This window comes from Rousettus aegyptiacus, unplaced genomic scaffold (assembly GCF_014176215.1).
Source record: "Rousettus aegyptiacus isolate mRouAeg1 unplaced genomic scaffold, mRouAeg1.p scaffold_m13_p_2, whole genome shotgun sequence".
Classification (NCBI taxonomy): Eukaryota; Metazoa; Chordata; class Mammalia; order Chiroptera; family Pteropodidae; genus Rousettus; species Rousettus aegyptiacus.
Genome location: NW_023416295.1, coordinates 33,749,452 through 33,767,429, shown reverse-complemented (window position 1 = coordinate 33,767,429; position 17,978 = coordinate 33,749,452).

Genomic DNA, 17,978 nt, shown 5'->3' with positions numbered 1-17,978 from the left:
ATAATATCTGTAGGATCTGCAGCAAAATCCTATATTTCTTTCCAGATATTGGTATATTGTATTTATTCTTTTTTTCTTGATCTTGGTTGATCTTTTGAAGACTCAGCTTTTGATTTAATTGATTTGTCTGTGTTGGTTTTCTTCAACATTTCTTGTGGGCAGAGCTTCTACTAATGAGTTTTCTAAGCTTTTGTCTATCTGAAAAGTTCTTATTTCACTTCATTTTTCATTGGGTGTGGGTTGTTTAGGATCTGCAGACATTTTAAAGATTCTAGTTTCTATACTAAAGTGAAATGAAGAACCACTGCAGGGTTTCATATGGTGGAGGAATGTGGTCTGAGTTATAAGAAAGTCACTCTGTCAGCTGTGTTGAGAATAGACTGTTGGGGGCAAGAGAAGAAGTAGAGGTACCTATTAGGAGACAAAAGTGATAGGACCAGGTGATACAGTGGAGGGTAGTAGCAGCGGCCCAGCTTGGCACATATTGTTAAAGCAGTGTCAGTGTGATTTGCTGAGGGCAGGGATGTGAAATGGGAAAGAAAGAGCACAGTAAAGATGACTCCAAGGTTTTTGTTTTGAGCAGCTGCAAAGATGGAGTTGTCATCGACTAGGATGGGAAGACCATGGGTAGATTGGATTGGGGACCAGGGGGACAAGGATCAGAAGTTTGAGATATCTTTTAGACATCAGGAAGAGTGATCTCACAGGCAATTGGATGTGTAAACCTACAATCTGGGTGAAAACTGTAGGCTTCAGATACAAGTGGTCTCTAGAGGAAGCAGCAGCTGGCAACAGCTTTTGTTTTAAATAAGGGTATGTTTCCCCTCTTGGTGTAAGGACTTCGAATTAATAAAATTCTTCTGATGCTTTCCAAAAGCAAACGTACTTTCAGATTTTTCTCTTGGGAGATTTAATCAAGATAAAGTAACCAATTTAAGACAAAGAATTGTTAACAGAATTAAAGACCCTTGATACTTTTGTTCATTCTTCTGTCTTTCTGGCAGAATGTTGAAATATTAAGGGTATGAACTCTGGAATGGGACAGACAGGGTTTGAGTCTAGTTTTTGCCATTTATGAGCTGTGTAAAACTGGCAATTATTTAATCTTCATGAACTTTGAGGTCAGGAGTAATTATAGCTACGTGACCTACTGTCATTAATTTTTTTCAATAATATTTTTACCTAGTATCTATCAGAGTCCCTGGTCATTCATTCATTCATTCATTCAGCAAAATATTAAGATTACTTATTATGAGCTAGGTGATAAGTATACAACTGTGAATAATATAAGCTCTTCTTGCCCTTATGGAAATTTTGAGTATAAGAAGCAAGCAGTTTATAAAAGAAGCAGGTAGAATGTCCAGAAACGTGCAAAAATCTGCTCACTCTCACTGATGGGAGAAAATGCAAGTTAAACTCACAATGAACTATCACTTCATACCCATTAGATCGAGGAGGAAAAATAATAATAATAATACCCAAGTCTGGAAAGAACAATGAGGGAAACAAGAAGTCTTTTTTTCAGTGAAGATGGGAATTCAAATTATACAACTGCTTTGAAGATTAACCTGATGATATCCAATGAAGTAAAAAATGTGCATCTCCCACAACCGCAAAGTTCCACCATGGGGCCTGTGCACCAGAGAAACTCTTACATGAGCACTTGGGCGAACACACTCAGGAACACACTCAGGAATTTCACTGTAGTACTTGTGATAGCAAAAAAGTGGAAGCAACTGACATGTTCATCAGTGGGGAATTCAAACAATGGGCTGATATTCAGGATTTAAAAATGAATGGACTATGTAGGTCAATGTGAGTAAATCCCCTAAGAGGGATGGGTCAAAAAAAAAGTTGCAAAAGATATCCTTTGTCTAATTCAAACACAACACAAAACAATATGATATGTCCTTCTATGGTAAAATGTCGAAATATGCATGGAAGGTTACGTGCAAGGGTGGTTACCTCAATGGAAGAGAAAGAGAAATGAAATGGATGAGATGAAAAGGGAAGATTTAGTTTCATTTGTGATTATTCATTTCTTTAAAAAAAAGAAGCAGATGTGGCAAAATTATTAAATCCAAGGAGCTTACATAACTGGCTGCTTTTATGTACTTTCCTGCAAGTTTAAAACATTTCACAAACATTTAAAAAAATGTTTTTAAATTGTAATAAATTGTAAAATATATATAACATATAACTTACCATTTTAACCATTTTTAAGTGTATAGGTCAGCGATATTACGTACATTTACCTTGTTGTACAACCATTACTGTCATCCTTCTCCAAAACTCTTTTTATCTTTCCAAATTGAAACTTTATAGCTATTAAATACTAACTCCCCATTCGTCCTTCCCTCAGCTCCTGGCAACCACTGTTCTATTGTCATTGTAAATTTGAGTACTGTGGGTACCTAATTTAAGTGGAATCATACTTTATTTGTCCTTTCGTAATGGGCTTATTTCACTTAAAATATCCTCAAGGTTCATTTACATGTAGTAGGTCTCAGAATTCCCTTCCTTTTTAAGGCTGAATACTATTCTATCATGGATCTTTACCACATTTTGTTTATCCATTCATCTCCAGGAGACACTTGGTTGCTTCCGTCTTTTGGCTCTTGAAACTTAATTAAATATTTTAAATCAAAATAAAATACAGTAAGCTCTCCTCTGTAAGGAGAATGTTCCAAGACCCCTAGTGGATGCCTGAAACAACAGACAGTACTGAAACTTACATAAACTATGTTTGTTCTTCTACACACATACTTATGATAAAGCTTAATTTATAAATTAGGCACAGTAAAAGATGAACAATAATTAATAATAACACAACGATTATAATGTTATATTATAGCAAAAAATATGTGCATGTGGTCTTTCTCTCTCAGAATGTTTTACTATACTTAATTCACCCTTCCTCTTGTCGTGGTGATGTGAGATGATACAATGCCAATTTGATGAGATGAAGTGAGGTCGATGACATAGGCATTGTGATGTAGCATTAGGCTACCATAAGGGTTACTTGAACACAATCACTGCAATGCTTGGAGAGTTGATCTGATAACCAAAATACCTTCTAAGTGGCTAACAGATGCTACTAATGGGTACCATATAAGCGTGGACACGCTGGACAAAGGGATGATTCATGTCTCAGGGAGGGTGGGGCAGGATGGTGAGAGATTTCATCATGCTACTCAGAACACATGCGATTTAAAACTTATGAATTGTTTATTTCTGGAAATTTCCATTTCATATTTTCAGACTGCAGTTGACAGCAGATAACTGGAACCTTGGAAAGTGAAACCGTGGCTAAGGTGAGACTACTATAAATAATGGAAGTTATAGACAAAGAAGCCAAAACAAATGTTTACACAATAAGAATACCTGGAGACAAGCTTTTACCACATTGAGTCTGATCTAGATACACTCAAGGGAACTTGTGGCATATGTGAACATTGTGGGTGTGTGTCACGTGTTTCAGAGTTGAGGAGTCACTTTGTCATTCACAGAACACAGTGGTATGGACAGTTCACACCAGCCCACTGCTTCCCCTTCTTCCGTCAGAGGCAGGACTGGCTGTGGGCGGCAGCTGCACTCTGTAACCCCAGCTTCTGCATCGCGCCCCCCTCCCTCCGCCCCAGCACTGCTTCTCCGCTACATGTAACGTTCTGGCTCGAGCTCAGCTTCCTTCTTGTCGAAGCTGGCAAAAGCCAAAAAAGAAAACAGTCCCAGGCAATTGGAAAGTGTAAAGTATTCAGGCTGAGACGTATTTGAGCCCCCACGCTAGCAAGACCATTGCAGGACCCACCCGATACTTGCTCACAGCCTCCACACCATGCCTTTTGGGCGTCACATCCGTCACTACTGCTCATCTGAGTGGTTCCAGATGCCCTCCTCCGGGGGCTTCTCAGGCGGTTTGAAAGCATTAGACCTCTCCCTCTCCACCAATGTTACTCAGAATCACATTAAATTACAGAAGGCAGATAAAAATGGGGCCGCTCTGACTAAGGGGTGGGGGCGGGGTAGGCGTGAACCTGGGGGACCTAACACCCACGCGACTGCATAGAAGCCCCCTTTGAAAAAGCTCCATAAAACTCATACATAGAAACTCCAGATTGAAAGCCCTTTGGCATATGCCGGCACAGGAAGTAAGAGGAGGATTCTGATCCACAGAAAATCATTCTTCTATGTACGGTCAACCAGCTATTCTGGTTGCAGTGTGTGCGTATGTGTGTGCGCGTGTGTGGTGGGATCCGATTGCCAGAGTGGTTGCTTAGCTATGCCCTCCAGACCCATACCATTCCTCAGGGAGCGATTTGAAAATCCCTGGCTTGTCTGACCTCACTTAACTCTTAGGACACTCTGCAGCCTAAGTGTCATTGTCTCTACATAACAAAGGGTGAAACAAAGACCCGAGTCCTACAGGCTAGAAGTGGCTTAGCTGGGAAGACTCCTTTGGAAGACCTGAACTTACTGTCCTTCAGCAGAGACACATACGCTGCCGCCACTTGAAGGGAGGAGGTTTCCGGAAGCCATAGGGACTATCCCAAAAGGAATCATCACCCATGTCGGGAAAGCCCACTCTGGCGCACAGAAACAAAGCAAATTATAGCTGCTGGGGAAGCAGGCCAAGCTCGGGGAAGCGGAGCCAGACTGGGATTATTGCTCATCTACAGGGGAATCCCGTGCATTCAGGTCTCTCTTCCTCCACCTCCCTATCTCAGCCCCTTCCAGGAGCAAGACACACAGGCTGCCAAGCGTTTGGTAGAAAACGCATGACATACTAGCTGAGCCTCAGCAGCCTCACTTCTTCCTCTATTGCCTTCCCTGTGCCTGGCTGAGCAACTGCCCCGGGGTGAAGGATCACAGGGACTGGTGTGAGGGCTAAGAAGAGAGCTGGAGAGCAGGGAATGAGCGAGAGAAATGGGAGATGGATGCTAGCAGTAGGAGGTGGGTTGGTGAGATCAGCTTGCCATATGCCAAGTTGGAGGAGCAAAGGCTGTGCTGGGAGATGGTTACGGCTTTTGTTAAAAGATCTGCTTAGGAGAGAGGTGTCAATTTAAATCTCTAGGTAGGACTCGTTTCTCTGATGGCCCATTGAAAGGTGAGATATAAAGGCCAAGAACACATAAACTGCCTGTAAGGGTAAGGGGCCAGAAAGGAGAATGGGGACTGTCTCAGACCCAGAGAGGGCTGCCTCTACCTTTGGTGAGTAGACACAGATGGTGATAGGCCAACAGAAGAAACCGCAGTTCTGGAGGGAAGGAGACCCTGCAAAGTAGTTCAGGGAAGATGGAGCGGAGGAAGGGAAGTCACGGGAGGTTTAGCATCTCAAGCGTTCTGCCAGTTAAAGGAGGCGCTCACCTGGCTCACTGCCAGACGCGACTGGGAAACCGCCAGACTGCAGGGGCCACAGAGCAGAGGGGAGGCAACACCGGCTCCGGGACTGCAGCTCATCAACTCTGCAGACTGGGCTTGTTTAAAATACTTCACCTTCTTCTTCTTACTATCCCCACTTCTTTTATTCCCTTCACCTTCTTTCCCCCCCGCCCCTTCTTTTATTTTTTCTTTTGTAAATTGAACTACTCAGCAGATCTTTGAGTGTGTAGGCATCTACACACACTCAGCGATGTGCCAAGTTGTTCTAAGATACTATTTCTTATTATTTCAGAGAATAGAAAACTAATACCCTTTAAAGAATGACTAAACCTAAAATGTCTTGGAAAGAAGTCCTTGAACATAATCATAGTTTTATTATTTTATTTTCCCTTAGGAAATTAAGCATGGACCTGTCTCCCCCTTGTGGATTTCATCTTATCTCCTGGTTGTACAGCCTGTAGTAAAATCAGAATGAAACTTACTGGGTACCTATTGTTGCCTTGTCTCTCCAAGGTCTTTCTTTGTACAAGAAAAAGAAGCATTATTATAATTACTTAAAATTATAAAGAATAATCTTTAATTTCTGAATTGAACAAGCATTTTGAAATAAACTTTTAATCTAACACTTTATAGTGCCAAAATTCTGCCTGTCAAATCTAATGCTTAACAATTTAGCATTGGTTTAAAATTACTTAACTCTTCAATATTAAGCTGAATTTCTTCTCCATTTTATGGTTAAGGAAGGAAAAGAAGACCATGACAAAATTAAATTTATGCTTCCTAGGCCAAATTCCAGAGTTATTTGCAGAATTGTTAGTAACAATGACAATACTTGTTATTTATAGATCATTTGTTTCTTGCCAATCACTTACTCTTGACTATAAAATTATTAGTCTAATTTTACTATGAAACTGAAGCTTAACTACTTCTTTAAGATCCCACAACCAGTTGTTGAAGTTTAAACTGGATTAATATCAATGATCCTAAATGGAGACTGAGAAAGAGTAACAGAAACACACATTAAATTGCTCTCCCGAATTTTGGCTTTTGGGAGACAAGCTGAAAAGTATGTAAATAATCCATAGGTTTTTTTTTTTTCCTTTGAAATATTTTAAAGGATAATAAGCCTGTAAGTAATGTGGGTTGATCATATTTTAGTATTTTCAAGGTTAAATTAAACTTTAAAACATGGAATACTTATGATTAATAAAAGACAGACATCACTCATGTCACAAAAGGGAGTTGGGAACCAGATGTCAGTAGGTGGAGATGGTTGCCTCATGTCATTATTGCTCCATTAATGGTCTAGCCACACCCACCCCATTGATTGTGTGAGATAGATATTACAAACCAGGATGAACATAATATGACAAAGCTTCATTGCTGATCTGGAAACCCCTGGGGCTGGACAGCAAGAAAGGGGTAGAGTAACAGAGGTTCTTTTTAAACAAGTGAGTCTTAAATATTCATTGCGATGTCTTTGTCAATTTCTACGAAATGTTATTTTGCTATCTTTGAACCGAATTTAGGTCTACATACAAGAGACAGAATAAATAGACATTGTTAGTGGCCTCCATCAAATTATGGAATCTTGACTGCCTTGGTGATTCCTTTTCTCATACATTTGTGGGTCAAGAGGAGTCATTCTCATGATGTGACTAATCTATTACATCTAGCACTCTTTTCTGAGGCCATCTGGTATAACAGAGAAAAAACATAGGTCCAATAGTCATTTTTCTGAGCAGTGACAGCTGGTATTAATTGCCAAGAGAGCAACATAAACAGAACAATTCTAGAGTGGCCAGTGAATGAGACTAGGTATCTTTAAGCATGAAGAAATGACAGCCTTTGACATAGAAGCTCACATCAACTTAGTGTAAATATTGTGTTCAGAAAGGTTTAGTTTTAGTCAATGCACTCGAGCATGGAATTTATCAGGATGCTTTCCATACAAGAAGCCGAAAAACCCAACCTTGACTGGCTAAATAAGGGGGCAATTTATTTTCTCTCAGAAAAAGATAAATGCTAAGGCAGCTCCAAGGTTGATTAATTCAGAGGTAAATTTATGTTATCAAAGAAATTAGATTCTTTCTGTATTTTCAGTCTACCATATCATCATGTCCTCTAGCTTCATACATTCCTAATCATAAGATGGCTGCTGCAGTCCCAGGTATTACATAGAGACATGAAAACATCCAGTAGAAGAAGAGATTATCTGATTATCTCTTCCTTGTTTATTTTTTTAAGCATAAAAGAAATACTTTCCATCATTCTCTAATAAATATTTGCTCATAGCTTATTGGCCAGACTTAGATCACATGCCTGTGCTTAAAACAATCACTGGTGAGAGAAATTGTTTAACCATGATTGGTTTAGACCAGCCAAGATTTATCATTGAGTCACATGGGAAAAGAATAACCTATGTAATGAAATAAGAGTCTGCTGTTATAAAAAAAAGAAAGAAAAAATGAAAAGAAAAAAGAGCAAAAAGAAGAAAGGGGATGACTATTGTGTTAACAAGCAAAAGTCTGCTACATATGGTTTGGAATATGTGAGTATGTCTACATATGTTTTCTTTTTGAAAACCATTTCTTTTAAGGATCCTATTTATAGTCCAGACCCCATCTCAAACATTTGGAATGCTAACTTGGCAGAAATAACCACACCCAACACCTATAAGAACTTTGAGTGAAACACCTCTTAGAAAAAACAGAAAGAAAAAAGGGAAGGAAGAAGGAAAGAAAGAAAAAAGGGAAGGAAGGAAGGAAGGAAGGAAGAAAGAAAGAAAGGAAGAAAGGAAGAAAGAAAGAAAGAAAGAAGAGAGAGAGAGAGAGAGAGAGAGAGAGAGAGAGAGAGAGAGAGAGAAGGAAGGAGAAAGGAAGAAAGAGAAAGAGAAAGGAAAGAAGAAAGGAAAGGAAAGAAAAAGACAGAAAAGCAAAAAAAAGGAAGGCAGAAAAAAATGAAGAGAAAGATAAAGTTCACTTGGCATTAGAGAATGATAAAGAATAAACAATGTTTAGTACTGTCACATTTCATTCTAACAATGGGCATTCCCCAAGCGACTCTGCCAGCAGTTTCCAGACCAATGGAGAGGAGAAAGTTTATGAAGTCATTGTTTCAAAATACATGTTTATATGCTTTAAATCATGTTTCTGACTATATGTCCCGCCCGCGGGACCGGTTATTTGGTGGGAGAACCGAGGAGAACCCAACCTAAAGAAAAGAGGGGTAACACGGACGAGAGAAAAGAGTGGAGGCAAGACAGTGTTCTGATCAAGCCTCAAATTTTATTCTGAGCAGCAGTTGCTTTTATACAGGAAATAAGAGAAAGGGGTAGGGCTGATTAGGGAAAGAGGAGTATATGTCATGATCTGATTGGCCAGCTGGTATCAGCGTCGTTCTGTCCTGCGGTTATTGCGGCTTCCCGTTGCTTAGTTAGAAGGTGCTGAGTGACTTATGCAAAAAGAAGAACAAGTTCTTTCTGGCTACGTGACCTTCCTGGTAATTTATAATGGCGGACCTCTAGTCTTAAGATGGCTCCTGACATCTCCCCCTTTTTTACTTCTTAAAATGCCAAAGCCTTTTTTTGCTGAGGCGCAGATAGACTGTGCCTGTCTTAGGCGACCCCTCACCAGTCTGGGCCTTACCCGTCATCGGCACATGAAAGTCATGCAATCATGCCCTGTCTTAGGTTGGTCCCAGCCCTGAGGGATTCTTACCCGTCTTTGACTACCAGCCTCTGCGTCTTGGGGGTGAGCTTTAACCGAGTGAGGGAGCAGTGGCCTGACTCCTCCCGAAGGCTGGGAGTGGCAGAGTGATGTCAGCTAACCTCTAGGTAGCCAGGCATGCTCTCAGGGAATTCTGGAGCAGGTCAGGTAAGGACCTTCCCTTGCACTATTAGACGTTGCACTCAGCTCGGTGCCCAGGCCTCTTGTTTTATATCGGAAGAGGCGGGCCTGTCTCCAGTTACCAGGCCGTCCCCGAAGGGCGGGAGCTAGGTCCTACGGATAAAGCGCCATATTCTGCTATACCAGGGAAGGTTCATTTCTTCATCGAGGAGGGAGAACTGCAGACCAGCAGGCGCGGTGGGCGGTTCTTGATTGTAGCTGTCAACCGGCTCCTGGGAGGCAAGGCGATGGTAATGGACTTCTAACGGTCTTTTGATTGCATTGTCAACCTGGTCTTTGATAAAGGTTGTAAGACGATTAAATGCCCAAGGCCCAAATGAGATTAGTAAGAAAATGCCTACAAAAGGTCCTAAAAGGCTAGGTAGCAAGGTGGTAAGCCAAGGGGAGGCAGAGAACCAGTTTTGGTACCAAGACTCTTGTTGTTCTCTAGCTCTTTTTCTATTTTCTAGACTCTTTTTTTACCTTGTCAAGGCTATTTTGCACAAGGCCTGTCTTATCAGAATAAAAACAGCATTCTTCTCTGAGGGCCACGCAAAGGCCCCCTTCTTTGAGGAAGAGGAGATCAAGCCCTCTTCTGTTTTGCAAAACTACCTCTGAGAGGGACGCTACAGAGTCTTTTAGGTCTTGTATTCCTTCTCTGAGGTTATTAAGGTCTTTGTCAATAAGAGATTGAAGTTGTAAGTATTGGTTGTTGGAAGTGACTAAGGAAGCAATGCCAGTGCCTGCTCCTATGGCACTGACACCTAACAAGACAGAAAGGGTGATAGCAGTGAGAGGCTCACGCTTGTTACGAGACGTGGCATCTGGATCTATGAATTGAAGGAAAGTATTAGGGTCGTGGAGAAAAAATCGGGGGAATAAAACAACAACTACGCAGTAATCGCGAGAGGTCAAAAAGTGGGATGTAAAAACGTATGGGGTTAAGCCAGAGGAGCAAGCAAAATAAGTGCCACTAGCAGCAAGCACATATGAGAATGTGTGATTGATTGTCATGGTTTGGTTACATATGGGAATTAGGCTGGTCGGGGGACGCATTGCTGGTCCTATGAGACAGAGGCCTAAGCCGGAGATAGATGTTAGGGTGAGGGCTGTAAAGGGGTCTTGAGTATGTAACAAAGCACCGCTATCATTTGTAAAAAGGGGAGGTTCAAGGGTCGCTATGCCTTCATAAAAAGGAGGGATAGGCGAGAAGCAAATCCAACATTCTTGATGGGCTGTGCTGTTTTTGTCTCTGAGAGCCTCTAATGAGGCATTAATCAAGTCAACTATAAGTTGTGAAGAATCAGGAGGCCCAGGCAGGATGGTAGGCTGAAAAGGGGTGGTTTTTTTATGGCTGGGCTGGGGTGTGGCTGTAAGCTTACCTGATGTAGTTGTGGGTTTAAGGATAGGAGCCTTATCTTTAGGGGGGTGACGTAGAGCCGGATTAGGTCCTATGGCTGTAGCGTCTTTATTAGGGATATTTTTAAGAAGCTGTATAGTAAAGGTCAACCCGGGATCTGAACAACCGAACGTCCAGCCATCACAGTGTCTCTGACGCAGACCCCAAGTGAATCCTCGGCCTGTCCAGTCTTTATTTTTTGCGTTTTCCGTAAAGGAAATGAGAAGAGGGATGCACCAAGCGTGTTGACATTGAGTTTTAGGAGGCTCTGGAGTAGTGATTTTAAGTTTGTCTTGTAAATATTTAGGGAGAAACTTTCTCCGAAGGGTAATGTAATCCCAAGTAGAGGAGGGTCCCCAATATGCATCACCTGCGGTCTCACAGCCCCAGGAGGCACAGAAAAATTCACTGGAGTGGCCGCATTTGTAATCTAGAGAACGGTCTCGGTGGGTGGGGCCAGGACACAGATAAAAGCCATCCATATGATCAGCAAGGCTAGCCCTTTTAATGTAAGAGTTGCAACCAGCGAGGTTACCGTTATAAGTAGGGTCAGGAGCATCAACAGGTTTATCTTGGGGCCAAAAATTAGAGGGGGTACCCCAGTCTGCACCGGCCCCTAGGGCTAGGGCACAAAGATCTACTTCTAACTGGGGCCAGGAGGGCTGATTTCCAAGAGTGGAGGTAGAGTTGACAATATCACCAGCCTGATTTCTGATGATCCAAGTGAAATTAAAGACTTGGTACTGGTTAGATACGGAAAGCTTAATACTTGCGGTTTGAAGTATCCAAGAGGCTATCAACCACATTTTGACGAATAGCAGCATTTCTCCAGGTTTTCTGTAAAAAGTACAGAGAGAGGGATAATCTCAGGGTTTTTCCCTGGATGGGTTAATTAATAAGTCTCTCAGGGAGCCACCTAGCATTTGAGTCTTGGATGTCATGGGAACCGTGGCATTGACGGGCAAAGTGCCCTGGCTGACCGCATTTGAAACAATTTTTTTGTTGGCCAGGGTTGGCCTGAATTGCAGCACCAACCGCTAGATGAATGGCCTGAGATACCTTGGAAGTAAATGGATCAACGTCTCGGCACAAGCGAAGCATTTCATCGAGGTCTTGTCCCGGGTCTTACCCCTGAGGACGGCTCGGCAGGAGGCGTTAGCATTTTCAAAAGCCAATTGTTTGACTAACCTGTCATTAGCGGCGTCGCTTCCTAGAGCGCGCTCAGCAGCCTCTAGAAGGCGACTGACAAATTCACTGTAATCTTCCTGGGGACCTTGGATAACCTTGGTGAGTGGTGTGGTGGGGGTGCCAGAACTAGGAAGAGTTCTCCAGGCCCCAAGAGCGGCATTATGTGTCTGAGAAAGGAGTCCAATAGGGAGATTTCGTTGTCGCTCTTCAGTGGCATATGTCCCCTGACCAGTAAGTTTTTCAAAGGTCCAAGAATGAGAGCGGGGATTTTTAAGATTATTAGCGGCTATAGTCTGGCAGCGGTCACAGAAATCAGCCCGCCAAGTTAGATATTGGCCACGGGTGAGGACAGCCTGGACTATGCGGAGCCATTCACAAGGGAGAAGGTGTCCCCCTCGAGACAGTGTTTCGAGGACAGATAAGGTGTAAGGAGCATTAGGTCCATAAGTCCTGACAGCTGTATTTAGTTCTTTTAAGTTTTTGAACGGTAATTTATGGAACTCTCTACGCTCCGGGGCGGGGGGAGGGAGTTCGTCGTCACTGCTTTCTTCTTCATCATTATTGTCAGCAGTGTCCTCTCCACCTTCAGGGGCATCAGGGGGATCAGCGATGTTAGAGGTGGGAGATTCAGGTCGTTGGGATCGGGTGATGACAGGGAAGGTGAGGGTTTTTGGTTTGGGGTTTTTGGAGGGTTTTATGGGCAAGCGTTGGGCGGTAAGGACAGTCTCTTGTAAAGCAGCCTGAAGGGAGGCTAGTTTGCTCTCTATCTCGGCCATCTGTGCAGCAAGCTTATCTTTGGTTTGTGAAAGGTTGTTGCCGTTGGAGGCGGGGAATGGCAGAACAGGCGCACAGAACTGTGGATTGTAGGGTGGGAGCCAAGTAGAAGGCCAATCTGGGTTACGATATCGTACGGCCTCATCTCCTAAGGTGGCGGCATCACCAGGATCTAAGGGGTCATTGAGTGGTCTTTTAGTCAGTAAGGGATTGGTAAGAGGACTTTTAGGAGAAGGGGGATGTTCTGTGGGCAAAGAAGGGTATATGCCTTTAGTTGGAGAGGGATCGCTCATGTCTATAACGACTGAGGGACATCTAGAGGGGGGCTTCTCAGTGGGAAGAGAAGCAACGGATGCTGAGCGAGACAGCGGTTTAAGGCAGTACTCCGCTACTGACAAGAGTTGTCGTTTTTCGGGGTCATCGGAGGCGGTTTCTACAATATCTCGAATTAGTCCCCAATAAGAGAAAGCAGCGACGGGGACGGCATCAGGGCCTTCCTTTTGTAACTTATCGTTTAAGTCTCTGCCTACCTTTTGCCATTTTTTTTGGATGGATTTCGGGGCCATTTACTATGAACCAGGGACAGACTTCATCAATGAAGAGAAAAAATTTGACTAAATCCTTCTTTTTTACTCGGATTCCTCGTTCCTTGAATGAGCGTTTTAAGTCTTTTATGAATAGTGCTTCTCTGGACAAGGTTTGTCCCATCTTTTTGTTTTATTTATCTAAAAAGAAAGAGGGATAGGAACTGAGGAAGTGAACATAGGTATCAAGGCAAAAAGGAGGAGAAGGGAACTTAACTTCTCTCCCGCGTGGGCAGCCGGTTAGTACAATCCGCTAACACGGACCCCCTGGGGTGCGATGCCTACGGACGTCCCGCCGGCTGTGCCTTTGGGCATAGACAAGGCTCTTTTACAGAGGCGCCAGAGGAGGGATTATATCAGAGGTCTCGACGTGGGCAGTCGGTTGGTACAATCCACCAACACGGCTTCTCAAGAGGCGAATCGCAGACCTACAGCTCTCTCCAGGGCGGAGGGAGAGGTCTACGACCGGGATGCCCTCTGAGTGGACGACTTCTGCCTTAAAGTCGACTGACACACTGTATTTTCCCAACTCAGGAAAAGCAGCCTCTAACCTCAGGGGTGGACGGCTTGTGCCGAGAAGCGGGCTAGAGAGAAAAGTCCCAAATCCTTTGAAAAAGAAGGAAAAGACAAGAGGACCTAGAGAAGACAGAGGGAGTTATGCTCAACTCTTTTCCCCGTTTAAAATTTGTTACTTATGATCCTAGCAGTCCGTGTTGAAACTAAACTAAGGCGGATGAACACTCACCGAAGACGGCGATCTCCGGTGAGCCGAAGACGAGGACCTTCCATGAGCGGTGAAAGGCAGTCTTCTCTGAAAAACTTCTCCTTAACGAGCTGCAGCCTCTGTTATTTCGTAGTCCGCCTGGGTAAGGGTTCTGCACTCGAGCCCCACGTTGGGCGCCACTTGTCCCGCCCGCGGGACCGGTTATTTGGTGGGAGAACCGAGGAGAACCCAACCTAAAGAAAAGAGGGGTAACACGGACGAGAGAAAAGAGTGGAGGCAAGACAGTGTTCTGATCAAGCCTCAAATTTTATTCTGAGCAGCAGTTGCTTTTATACAGGAAATAAGAGAAAGGGGTAGGGCTGATTAGGGAAAGAGGAGTATATGGCATGATCTGATTGGCCAGCTGGTATCAGCGTCGTTCTGTCCTGCGGTTATTGCGGCTTCCTGTTGCTTAGTTAGAAGGTGCTGAGTGACTTATGCAAAAAGAAGAACAAGTTCTTTCTGGCTACGTGACCTTCCTGGTAATTTATAATGGCGGACCTCTAGTCTTAAGATGGCTCCTGACAACTATAAAAGTATTTTTTATATAATAAAAATTTTAATCTTTACCACCATATGTGTGTGTGTGTGTGTGTGTGAGAGAGAGAGAGAGAGAGAGAGAGAGAGAGAGAGAGAATGAAATTGTATTGTAGTTAAGGAAAAGTGCTCAATAAGTCGCTTGTATACAGAAAATGAGGCTCCAGAGCATGTTTAGAAGGAAACAACAGGGATACAGTGAAATTGCCCTGCGTGTGAAATGAGCAGAAGTGTAGTTATGGGAAGAGAGAGGAGAGAAAGGAGGAAATAGAAGTAAGCAGGGCGGCAAAGCAGGAAGCTGCAGCCTAAATTGAAAATGAGAAATTTCTAAGGCAGAAGAACGATCAAACGACTTTTATGATCGAGGAATGTCTATGACTTCATTTAAACTCGTGTGATATATCCTCTTTGGTCACCCCAAATCTGTCTTGCTTCACATCCTAATGCCTTGTGTGTGTGTTTGGAGCGAGGAATAAAGATGGCTAACTTCCACATCTGCATTGGTGTGGAGGAAGAGGTAGAGAAATGCCACAGCAGTGACTTTTGCATGAGAGCCAGAGTTTAGTCGAAGAGACCTGGCACCACAGTGACTGAGAAAGCAAACCCCATAATGCATAGAAATTTTGGACATGGCCCCAAGCTTTCGCTGGGATTTAGAAAGGGAACAAAAACAATTTTATTTAAACTTTAAAGGGAGGATGGTATCAGCTGACACTTGGGTTACACTGATATAATGAAAAAAGTTTCAGTTACACTGAACATAGTTTCATGTGCTGTTTTTTCTTCCATGTATCATAAGCATTTTTATGTTTTAAGAAATATATTCTCTCTAAATCTGAATTCTCAAAAACCTGATTATGCATTATATCTTATTCCAATTCAAAAATATATGACAAAATTTTACAGGCCCACTACTCCAGATGATATTGAAAGATATTTGTACAGTATTTATAAATTCAATTTTGTAGGTTTGGACAAGTATTTAATTTTTATTGTACACCTACAAATAACTAAATGCTGAAATAGCCAATGATTTGCCCCTTTGAATTTTAAATAGTAAAAGTGCACAAAATGCAATTTATTGAGCTGAGTTTAACTGGTGTTTTATTGGAACGATTAAAACAGATTTGTGTGATTTTTCTTCAAAATCTATTTTCCTCTTACTTCTACATTATTCTTTAACTGTCGGCAGCAGTAAGAGTTAAGACACAGGTTAAAAAAGAGTCTGCCTTATGCCAAGAGGCTAGTTTACTTTTTTTTTTCTTTTTTTTACTGGATATAGATGACTTTTTCTGGTAGATATAAACTCTAGTTTTTTAAATGCAAAATATTGAATATCAGCTGCACGAACAGACACAGGAACCTGAGATAAACATATGAAAGCACCAATTGGAACCTTTGGCCCATAACCAGAGCTTAAGACTTGCTTCTCTCCTTTCCTTCTTTCAGAAGACCTCTTCTCTGACGTGTCCATTTTGAAATTATAAAATTTCAGCCTCGAGGTTTAAGGATTTTTCTTAAACATTACATAAAACAAATACAGATCACTGACGACAAATTGATGCTTGCCTTTTATTTTAAGAGGACAATAACACCGTGGTTCTAAAATCTGGGGAAATGTTAATGTCAGCATTCCATGCTTAACCCTGGAACATCCTCCCATTTGAGTGCTGTAACAAAATCTTTTCCCACCTGTGGGCCAGAGACTCCCTGGTGAGCCTCTGTAATTTTACAGGGTTTTCAGGAATTATACAGGCATTGAATAGTTTTTTTTTTTTTACCTGTATACATGTACTTGTTAAATGTACATAGATGCCATTGTGATTAATTAACTACAAATTCATTGAATAGTACTGCTAAATTAATAGTAGCCTTCTGTTTCCAGAAATTTCTTCAGTCAGTGAGGTACTAGATACTAGAAGTATGACTATTGTTATGTGTTTAGCTGAACATTTCTTTTCATGTTTAAGAAAGGGTTTGGATAATAGCAAACAAAACAAAACAACCTTAAAACCCAATATTTGTTAAATAAAAGATGGTACATTCTTATAATTGGAATATTAGGGATCTATTAAAAATCATGTTGTAGATAAAATATTAAATGACAAGAAAAATATGTTAGCAGAATGTTATTATATGGAAAAAAAAGCAGGTTATAAATCAATGTAATGGTATCACCTACCATTAAACAAATGTTAGATATATAGATAGATAGATAGATAATGATAGATAGAATATAGAATAAAAGGATATCATTATAAGGTTATTACTGATTATCTCAGAGTAATAAAATTACAGTTTTTTTCTTTTCATCTTCTAGATGTTCTTAACTTCAGTTATAAAAGAAAATTTAAATTTATTTTTAAGGGTCCTCCTATTAAAATGTTGGTGACCCTTAGCCTTTTCAACTCATTAGAAATGCTAGTTGTTTAATGTTTTGGGCATGTGAGACTAGGCGGACTAGCTTTTGCTGGCAGCCCTCTCTCTCACCCGATGGTCTGCAGCAGTCCTGTTAATGATGTGAGTTGATGCTCGTCACCATTACTTGGGGTGAAAGTGCAGCTGGTCACTTCTTTCTCACGGAGCAAGAGAGGCCTCCCCTGACGACCATGAGCAGATAAGGAGTCATTTAAAGACATGTCGAGATTACAAAACAATCATTAAACAAAATATATGTGTGAATGGATATGTGTAGCATATATGTATATAGCGTTTTCAATAAGAGAAAGTTGTAATTAAAACCAAGTGTTGCTCTGGGCTATAGTGGGCCATTAATGGCCCTTTTTTGCTGAGCTGCAGATGGACAGAATTATATTGCCTTAATAATGCGCCTGTTAAGTGCCAGCTGTCATACAGCATGGCAGCCCTCCACACTAACAAAGCCCTCATTAAATGGTTTGCTGGAATAATTTTCCTGCTCTCCCTGCCTTTCTAGTAACTGACAGCGCCGCCCCTCCGCCCCAGACCTTCAGTGGACACCGTTAATCACCGAAAGAGAAATCTTTGCCATGTGTGATGGGATGGTAATTTTTTCATACTTCATGTCTTCATAGTATTTTTATGCCCCATTTCAAAAGTTTTTAAATGAGGTTGGAAGCTAACATCCTGTGCTATCATTCATTCGGTGGCAAAATAATAATTGCTAATTTTCTTCTTCAGAGAACCGGAGCTTTATCAGGAATAACATTATGCAAATGACTATGCAAATGTCAACTAGAGGAGTAACTGGAAAAAAAAAAGTTCAGATAAAACCTTCAGAACGCATCCAAAGTTTCCTGGAAAAAATAACTGAACATTTTAAATTATAAGTCACCCTGGTAGTAAGAAAAAGAGATTCTTGCTAATAAGAATTTTGTGAGAAAGCTCTGCACTCAAAATAAAAGAGGTAGGGCACACATTAGTATTTATTCTAGTTTAATTTATTTATGACGCTATGGTTGTCCTTGTCAATTGCTAAGTTTTCCTGG